The sequence below is a fragment of the Rattus rattus genome, chromosome X (assembly GCF_011064425.1).
Source record: "Rattus rattus isolate New Zealand chromosome X, Rrattus_CSIRO_v1, whole genome shotgun sequence".
Taxonomy (NCBI): domain Eukaryota; kingdom Metazoa; phylum Chordata; class Mammalia; order Rodentia; family Muridae; genus Rattus; species Rattus rattus.
The window spans coordinates 1,148,900-1,159,147 of record NC_046172.1 but is presented as its reverse complement, the minus strand read 5'-3'; the positions used below and the strand labels follow the sequence as shown (position 1 = coordinate 1,159,147).

Genomic DNA, 10,248 nt, shown 5'->3' with positions numbered 1-10,248 from the left:
ATGAAAAGATAGCTGCAAATGGGAAAACTATTTTTTGATCATCTACATATCTGAGGAATATATATATATAAATTTAATATGAATAAATAAATAAATTTAATATATATATTTAATTGTAAGAAATAATCCAATTAGAAAATGTCCAAAAGACATGAGCAGATATATCACCAAAAAGAACATAAAAACTGATCTCAAACCCCTACAAGACTGTTTACAGCATTTAAAAATTTTTTATTATACCTGTGTGTGTGTGTGTGTGTGTGTGTGTGTGTGTGTGTGTACGTGTGTCCTATGTGGACAGTTTTCAAGACTCATTTCTTTCTTTCTAATTATAGGTCAAGGATCAAAACCAAGTTATTAGGCTTGGTGGCTCGTGCTTTTACCTACTGAACTATCTGCATGGCCCAGCAGTTGTACTCTTAACAGGCAAGTTGTAAACAGTCTTACAATGTCCTTCAATGGATAAACGGTTAAACCGTGGTTTATCCATGCTGCAGAATATCATTCAGCAATAAAATCAATGATGGATGCTAAAGAAAGGTTAATCAAAAGTTGTTTGCAAACATCTGTATTTGTCAGAATTCAAAGGTCCAAACCAGTAGTAAATTATACACACTTCTTTTATATATTACTACTATACATCATGTCTCCTTACTTATTTGACGCGATTGTCTTCCATTATTGTGACAACCGCTAAACAAAATGTTTCAGGGCAGATGTTCAGGGAGGTGAGATCAGGAAGCTGACCAAAGCAGGCATCCATGGTGAACTTTTTCTTGCTTGCTTGTTTGTTTGTTTTGGAGACAGGGTTTCTCTGTGTAGCCCTGGCTGTACTGGAACTCTCGCTCTGTAGACCAGTTCTACACTTTCTGTCCAATCCTCTCTGTCTCAGAAAATCTCAGCCCTAGTTTAAAGGTTTTTACAAATAATTCTGACAGACCCACCTAACTATCCAAGATAGTGACCCCTAATTTTAAGACAACCGACCTTTAATTACACTCCCCAAATATCTCCTCAGGAACACCTGGACGAAGGTTCGACTAACTGGGAGCTGTAGGCTAAGTCGACATCAGAAAAAAGGAAAAGAAAGAAGTCCCACACCATCATACAGCATTTTTGCTTACAACTGGATTAATGTGTTGTCAACTGCTTCCTTGCTTTTATTATTTATCCATGCTTCAAGCATAAACGTCAGAAATTATGGTCGCCTTCGAGTTTAGAGACAAATTGCACTCGTAGAACTTTACAATTGAGGCGGGAGGGAGGGTTGGGAAGCTCAGTCTGAACCTTGCTAGAGCAAGAGCCAGTGCACTTCGCTGGCTCAAGCGCCTAGCGAGGCTGGGAGTCTTCAGGGCAGCAGCGCGCGCAGCAGGAGGGGAGGAGAACCCACCTGAAGCGCAGCGCCGCGCGTGCGGGAGCCCGAGGTGGGTGGAGCCTTCAAGCCGGTGGCGCTGGCGACAGCGCCTAGCCCGCCAGAAGAACGCGCGGCGAGCAGACGGCGGGGAGTCACTCGGGTAGGGCGAGCGCAGCCCGCAGGGGGGGGGCGGGCGGGGGCGGGGAGTGGCGGTGGTGAGGAAGGAAAGGGAAGAGGCGGAGCGTGGGAGCGCACAGTGTCAGGAATACAATAGTGCTCCGCGCCGCCTCGGCTGCCGCCGCCGCCCAGCAGCCTGTCCAGGGCTGAGGCCTGAAGGGCCAGGCGGCCGGGCCGAGGGCGGGAGCAGAGCGCTAGGGGGCGGCCCCCTTGGCTCCTCGGAAGGCCGGGGCAGGAGGGCGGGGTGAGATTAGGGGGCAGGTGCGAGGGAGGGAAGAGAAGAAAGCGGGCGGCTAGGGGGCGGTTACCACCCTAGCCAGACTCGCCCGGCACGTTGAGGGGGCCCTCAGTGTGCGGCGAGGACCGAGAGGAGCGAGAAGCTGCGCCGGAGGTAGGCGCTCTGGAGGGCGGCCACGGCACCCGCGAGGTTGTGGGCGTAGTGCGGGTTTAGTGGCGGGAGTGGAGGCCTGGAGGAGTGGGACGCGAGCGGTGTGGAGCTTGGGGTCCCGGCCTCGCCACGCTCGGGGTCGCTCCAGCTCCACGTAGCGGTTGCCCCCGGGGTCCCCCGAGAGCCTTGGAATGGAGAGCGTGTGTGGGCTGAGGTAAAGTGCCCAGTCGCCCCTCTGCTGGTGGCGCGCTGTGCCCGGTGGCCCGGGCGGGGGGTTGGGGGAACGCGGACACGGACACGCGAGCCGGACTACAGCCTCCCGGCCACCTCCGGAGGCGTTAAGCGCCATAACTGTGGCGGCCGTTCCCATCGGAGTCCCCTCCGGGCGCCCCTTCCCGTGCTTGTCCTGTGCTATCAGGGACTCATGGGGCCAGACCTCGGGGCCAGAGGGCATGCTCTTTCAGCTGCCTGTGGCTGGTCGGTCCGAGCAGCGAGAGGGCGCACCCTGGCTGTTTGAGCCTTGGGGAGCGGGAAGATACTGAGTGTCCAGAAAGGGCAAGACGGGCAGTGCGGGGAGCAACCAGACACCAAGAGAGCTGAAATGCCAACCTAGCGGGAGCGCGGGCGCCCTGCTGTCTGCGAACTTTCCTTTCTCCAGTCATTGTAAGAACGCTGCGAGTGTTCGAAGCCCGCAAGTGCCCAGAGGTCTAGGGGTGGGAAAATCACCAGGGCTTTGCCAATTACGGGGAGATTTTTCTGCCATCGGGCACGGCACAGTTGTTAACTTTTCTCCAGCCCTTCTGAGGGAGCCACATCGATTTTATATTATTTTGTTTTGTTTTATTTTATATTTTAGCCTTCCAGTCTTTTCTCCTGCTTTTTGGAGTAGAGTTTTGGTTTTGGTGGAATCTGGCTTTAAATTACACCGGGTAACCAGCGTTCATTGGGTGGGATCTCCAGTGAGTGTCCTTAATGGTGGTATGTGAAGATATGCTTAAGAGTTTATCTCTCTGTGCAGCCCTAGGACGTATGTACCTAGTAGGGATTTCACAAGAAACTTGTTTGGCCACCCCACTGGCGTTCTGAGTCAAAGGAAATCCATCTTTGGAGATGTGCACAAAGGTCGACCCCCTGCCTTGTGAGAGGCACTTAACTGTGAAGCTGAGGATGAGATCCACACCCTTCACCGCCACAGTTTGATTGTATAAGAAATCAAAACCATAGTGACAGATTTCAGTGTCCTAAAGGGAAAGGTGACCTCATTCCCTGCATTCAGTCAGATAAAGATAACTGCTACTCTCAAAACTCTGAAAAGTAATGAAAAAAAAATAGGTAGAAACTGGTTGCACAACATCGTTGCCTAGTTAACCCTAGCCACAATCCTCTTTCCCAGAGTGCTTCTCTTAAATACCTTGCCTGCAGCCACTTCTAGTCAGCCCTGGGGGTGGAAAATAGGGTGGGGAGAAGAGCAGAGTCCACTTTGTTTTTTATTTAGTTTAATATTTCTATAATATCTGTAATAGTAGGAATGTAGAGCCTAGCCTTTGTACATTTAAATAGTGACGTTCTTACACATTATGTGATGATTCTGGATAAGTAAAATAGATTTTTTCTTTTTTGTTTAACTTTAAGAATATTCTACTTCTATAACTAACATTTTCTTTTTTATTTTAGACGAGCTCTGACTTCAAATACTTGAATTATCAGAGGATAAACTCTCACATCAAGGATTACAGAAATTGGGGAGGGAGGATGCTGTTCATATTAAATTGAAGAGTGCCCCAGTTCATATTAAGCTCTCAACATTAGTTATTGTCATCTTTCCTGTCACATGTGTTTTTTACACCTCTGTTCACTAGAGAAGAGCTCTTATTCCAATACTGTTGCTTTAAAATATTTTAAAATACAATGCTGTTCCTCAAAGTTTTTTTTTTTTGTCAGCAACTTCTGGAATAATACAGGTTATGGTGTTCTAACTTCAGGATCCACACTCTTCTTTTCTGAGTCAAGCCATGGCACTGAGATATGAATCTTGGTCATTGGCAGTTAAAAATAAAGTACCTAGGAATGACTTGGAGACTGTTTTCAGGACACACAAGATTTTGGAACACTTGTGAACCACTTTCTGGCCTGTAGAGGAGATTCTCAGTATCATCACAGCTAATGATTCAGGGGCAGTTATCATACCTAAGACATAGTAAAAGCTAAAGTACAAGGTTGTTGAAGACATAGGTTTTGTTTGGCCATTTCCTTTGATACTGCTTGTTTTACCCCTTTCTCGTGTTCTACAAACCATAACAAATGTTTGTCCTCTAAGCTATACAAAGCCATCCCTGTTTTTTTTTTAAACTTTGAGGTCTAACTGAAACTAGTCACTTATTTTGAGAGTGGTAAGGGAATCAGGAGATATCAGGTTTTATGGAGATGTGACATTAGAGAGATCTTAGAAGCTTTGATCAAGGATACAGAGAGAGGCTAAAAATGAGATTGAATATTATCATGGGATATAATGTACATACCTCTTCATGGAGCTTACAAAAAAACAAGAGCTGAAGAAAATAGAACTGATATGCTGATTTATATTAAGATAATCTCTATTAGGGTATAATTTACTGTGATCTTTACTTGCCTCATTTTTCTAGATGAGAGGTGGCTGTTGGGTGATACCCATCTGGCTCTGTCTTAGCCATAATTTTTGGTGTTGAAAATTGAACCCACAGCTTTGCACATGCTAAGCAAGCATTCTACCACTGAGCTACATACCCCTTACCCAGATACCTTTATGAAGTGGGGACTTTTGACTCATTAACAAGTTTGGATTCTAGTTACTGTGGCTAAGAAAATTAAAGCATTTTCATCTTTATACAAGTTTGTGGGGTGGGGAGAATTTAGAATGAATGGTTAGAAGTAATGAATGAATAAGAGGGTGCTAGCAGGTGATCATTGCAGACCCAATTTACTGCTTTAAGTTTTTGTCTTTGTGACTCTCCCATGATCTGTTTTGTGTCCTCTCTGTAGGTCTTCCCATAGACAACAAAAGCAAGGCTCCTATAATCAAAAGTGCCTCTGTGCTGAGTCATTGGGAAAAACTTGCCTGATCCAATCTGCCAGACTTGGGAAGGGAAGGTAAGAACTCAAAAGTGCTGTTTTTCTGAACATGAGGATGTGCGTGTTCTTGTGGGTACCTAGGAGTCTTGATTTGCCCTGAAGAAAATGAATCTGGCAAGAAGAAGTTATAGGGGCCAGAGAGATGGCTCAGTGGTTAAAAGCATTGGCTGCTATACCGGAGGTCCTGAGTTTAATTCCCAGCACTCACATGGTGGCACTCAACTATCTGTAATGAGATCTGATTCCTTCTTCTTGTACGCATGAAGACAGAGCACTCATATATGTAAAATAAATAACTCTTTAAAAACACAGTATAATAAAAAAATATTTCTAAGGTAAAAAAGAAGTTATATTGGGACTTTGGCCAATAGGAAACATCTGTGATATCATGAGTACCCTTCAAGCTATAAATAATTTTTCTCTTCTAACTCAGAAGCTGTGGCTATGCCCCACTATCCAAAGAGAACATTTTCCTCTGATACCTGTTGATAGGCAAAGATACCTAAGCCAGTGTGGGGTTTTTTGTTGTGTTGTTTTAAGACAGGTTTTTTTTTTTTTAAGATTTATTTATTTTATGTATGAGTACACTATCCCTGTCTTCAGACACACTAGAAGAGGGCATCGGATCCCATTACAGATGGTTGTGAGCCACCATGTGGTTGCTGGGATTTGAACTCAGGACCTCTGGAAGAGCAGTCAGTGTCCTTAACCACTGAGCCATCTCCCCAACCCTTGGAACAAGGTTTTATTTTGTAGGCCAGACTAGCTTTCCAACTCACTATCCTCCTGCCTCAGCCTCTTGAGCTCTGGAATTATAAGGCATGAGCTATGCTTGGCTGGAATGTTGTTTTTGAACTAGCTAACAAAAGAATGTGATATCAGCTTGGTCTGTACACTGGACCCTCTGTTGAAATCTTCTGGGAAACTTGCTGGTATTATTCTTTTCTAGATTTTGAAAATTTAATTTTGATAAAATATTATAATTTTCAAAAATATTGCAAGATTGGTATAAAACCTCACTGTATTCCCTTTATCCAAGGTCATGAGTTATCAGCAGTTTGTTTTCATTTGCTCTTTCTGTTTCTTTTTACAAATCATTTGAGCATAAACAGTGAGAGTGCTGTTTGTCAAGGCCATCCTGTTGTGAAGAGTGTCTCAGATGAAACCACTGGTACTGTAAGGCAGGGCCCCAGATGTAAAGTCCCTGTGTAGCTACCAAGCATATGTTTGTAAATCTAGTAGAATCTCTGATGTTCGGTAGAGAAGTCATGACCAATTGTAAAAGTATTTAAGATAACCTTTCCTTTTCACTGTTCTTGTCATGTTTTCTTTCCTGTGTCAAGTTTTAATTCCATGAAACACTTCAGTTTTGTAGCCATTAATAAAGCCACCATTTAATTCATTCAGCAAACATACTGAGTGCTTTCTATTTACTGGGGTATAAAAGGTAAAAGATACTCATCCCCTTAAGAGTTTAATGTCCAGTGGAAAGAATGTAAGGAATCTTCTCCCAGGAGGAGGAATGCTCTGCTGATGGGAACAGAGAACTTGTTGAGGAGCTAAAGAGAGACATCTAGGAGCCACTTAACTGGATGCAACTGAACATACCCATCTCTAAGGCCTTTGGCTCTTAGATGACAAGGTTCATGAGTTAGGAATCCTTTGAGGTCATATATCCACCACAGGCAATGGAATCAGGCAAACTTGGACTCAAATTCTGGCTCTTCCACTTGATGTTGGCTACTTTACTTCTCTATGCCTCAGTTTCTTCATGTGCCAAGTCATATTTCTAAGGATGGTAGTGAGAATTTAGTTGAAGTAATAGTTGCTCTATAAACATTCATTTCATCTCCTCTTACAAAAAATACACTATGTTGGGAGTAACATAAAAATATTAAGTATTAAGGTAGAATCCAAGCAGAAATTTCTTGTTTTTTTAACAGATAAATATCTTATTGTTAGTTGTGCTAGGAAAGATGATGGGAGTTACCTTACAGGATAGTAAATATAACAGCAACCGTGATAGCTCTCTGAGCAGAGGATATCTCTTAGAGTTGTGAATCTTGAAATGGTGAAGCAGAGTCAACTTGCCCAGGACACACACACACACACACACACAGAGAGAGAGAGAGAGAGAGAGCGAGCAAGGAAGAGATAAAATTAATTCCTCTGTGACTGACCAATGGAGTGCCCTTGGAACCTCAAGAATAAATCATAATAAGCAAGGTAAAATGAAAAGCGAAAGATTGTCAGGTAGAGGAAATAACAGGTAGTGACAGCACTGAGGTGGAACAGGAATAAAGGATTCACAGAGGTTTGGATACATTGAGAAAAGAGAGATGAGGTAGGCAGAAGATTGATAGACTTTATGAAACCTCATTAAGGAGCTTGTGTTTTATTTTAAAGAGAAGCATAGTCTACTCGAAGGTATTAAACCTTTTCTAAACTGTATGTGTGAGTACTTAGAAAAGTATTCAGTGGTTCCTAAAAAGGCCTTGTCATTTCTTCAGTGTTCCATATTGCATTCCAATATAAGCTATGTTTCTGTATAAAACCTATGCCAAAATGTAGGTAGGTAACTTGGACTGTCTCTGTGAATGTTGTAAGAAGAGTTGCCATGCTAAAAAGAAGGTTGCACTTCAGAATGCTGGTAGAAAGAAGTTTAATTAGTTTCATATCTTTTTTTTTCTTTTCTTTTTTTCGGAGCTGGGGACCGAACCCAGGGCCTTGCACTTGCTAGGCAAGTGCTCTACCACTGAGCTAAATCCCCAACCCCGTTTCATATCTTTTTTATTTATTTATTTTTTTACACTCCAGATTTTATTCCCCTCCTGGTCTACTCTCTGACTGTTCCACATCCCATACCTCCTCCTCGCCCCCGCCTAGTCTCCACAAGGATGTCCCTACACCCCACCCACCCCACCAGGCCTCTAGTCTCTTGAGGATTAAGTGCATCTTCTCTGACTGAACTCAGATCTGGGAGTCTTCTGCTGTATATGTGTTACTGTCATATCTTTTACATTTTAGGATGCATTAAGGAAAGTCATCTAACTTTCATTAAACCCCATGAAATAGACAAACAATTGGAATTAAGAGGAAAAATAATTTCTGGAAACCTGGATTTAGCCTTACAAATGGAACAGTAGAATATAAGGCTTTAGTTTAAATATATCATAATTAAGATACTTCTGTGACTAAGTGGAAATTTGTCATTTTTAAATTTTGTGTCTGTGCCATCTGTGATGGTAGACAGCACATTTGTGAGACTGGAAAGACTGAAACATTTTTTTCTACTATAGTTTTTTTCATACTTTCATTCAGGTAGTGGAAGTTTTTGTATTTGGAACTGTTTTTATGTACAGCATAAACCTCACAAGAGAAAACTGGTGTTCTTTTCCCCTTGCCATATACATTGGGTCACAAACATACTTTAAAGTAGCCTACACTAGTTAACTTTTAAAGGTAAGAGAAATTGCTTAGTTGATGGCTTGATGATTATTTAGGATGGACTTCCCTAGCCAGCTGATGGTTGGTAGACTAATTGTTTAGGAAAGAGGCCCTGAGCTTGGATGTCTCACCACTCTGTAGTCTCTTTTAGGTGTCTAGTCTAGACTTATTTACATCCTGGTCTCAGAGTTTCAAAAGAGCGAAGCAAGGAAGAATAAGTACCAACCAGCACTTTTTCTCAAGCATCCGCTTCTGTCACATTTATTATTTATTGTTCCATTGCTAAATCACAAGAGTACTTTCACGACCAAGTCCAGAGTAATTGTGGGAGACCATTTAAAGAGTGGATATAAGAAGCTGTGAATAAGTTGGGAACCTTTATAGCAATAATGCATAATAATTGGTAATGAATAGGGAGCAGTATGGGTTTGAAGTAGATAGTCTCACAAATGGGTCAACTGCTGTCTGATCTTATACAGCTTTTATCAAAGGACTTCCTGTGTTTCCTCAACACCCATTCACGTTTAATCACATTTATAGTTAAGCAAAAAGACTTGGGAATCTACCATCAGGAGATGAAAGAAACAGTGGCAATTTTGCCCTGGGCCCTCGTCCCCCCCACCCCTATATCCTTTAATATAATTTTTACTTAAAAGAAGATATTGGGCATGGATAAAGGATTTCTTGTAAATATATTTTATTTATTCCAATTTTAAAAATATTCCTGTGGTTTTAGTGACGAATCCAGCATCATACTGTGGAGTGAGTAGCCAAGATCCGCCAGTTTGGGGCATCAGGCTTTGACCTTAGTTTGGAAGATCTCAAAGGTAACATTCTTCATATAACAGAATTTTTTCAACATCTTGAGAACTGAAATTTATTATATAAAATATAATGGTCCTTGGAAATGTGGGAAACTGAGTAAAATAGGGGTGTGTATTCCTTCTGAAAATTGTGTGATAGCAGAATCTCAGGTTTCATTGTTTTCTCCTAGGATAAAAATTTAGAATTCCTGTATTTAAGTCAGGAGCTTGAAAGGAGCTGTCCATATTTATGAATGTAGTATTTGACTTTGCCCTTTATCCAACAAATACTTATATGTTAATTGGAATATTGCTTATAGTAACACGAGATTAGTGATATATTGAGTATCAGTCAGGACTTAGTTATACAGAAGAGTATTATTACACTGTATATTAGAAGCAGAGTAGAGCATGTGTTACCATTTATGTAAAACAGTGATGACAAGAAAATATATATTTTTGATTACATAGATGGGCTGTTTAAGCTCTGACAGTTTTGGGGCATGAATGACCTGGACTAGAAATTGAGAGTGAGAATTTTCACTGCATAAGCTCTTCTGTATATACTTTTTTGAGGGATTTTTGGTATCTTTTTTAAAAAAATATTTTGTTTATTCATATTTCAAATGTTATTCCCCCTTATCAGTTTCCCTTCCACAAGCCCCCTCTACTCTCCTCTCTCCCCCTGCCTCTATGAAGGTATTCCCATACCCACTCCTGTCTCAGCAGCCTAGCTTTCCCCTTTCCTGGGTCATTGAGCCTCTACAGGACCAAGGGGCTCCCCTCTCAGTGATGCCAGATAAGACAGTCCTCTACTTTTTGCGTTTTAAGATGTGTTACTTCCTATTTCAAAAGTTAAATGTGTTTTTAAGAAGAGCTGATATATAGTTATGGGAATTCCCATGACTCCTTCCTAACTTGACTTGATCAGATTAAAAGAAAAAAAAAAAATCATGGTATTTTTTTTCCTT

At 42.0% G+C, this 10,248-nt stretch overlaps 1 long non-coding RNA gene across 1 annotated transcript; it reads left to right on the top strand.

The window, feature by feature from the left end:
- Positions 1-1,597: 1,597 nt before the first annotated feature.
- On the top strand, positions 1,598-9,806 carry LOC116888658. The gene is made up of 3 exons (XR_004386332.1): positions 1,598-1,922; positions 4,938-5,045; positions 9,211-9,806. It is a non-coding gene; the product is annotated as an uncharacterized LOC116888658 (long non-coding RNA).
- Positions 9,807-10,248: the final 442 nt, after the last annotated feature.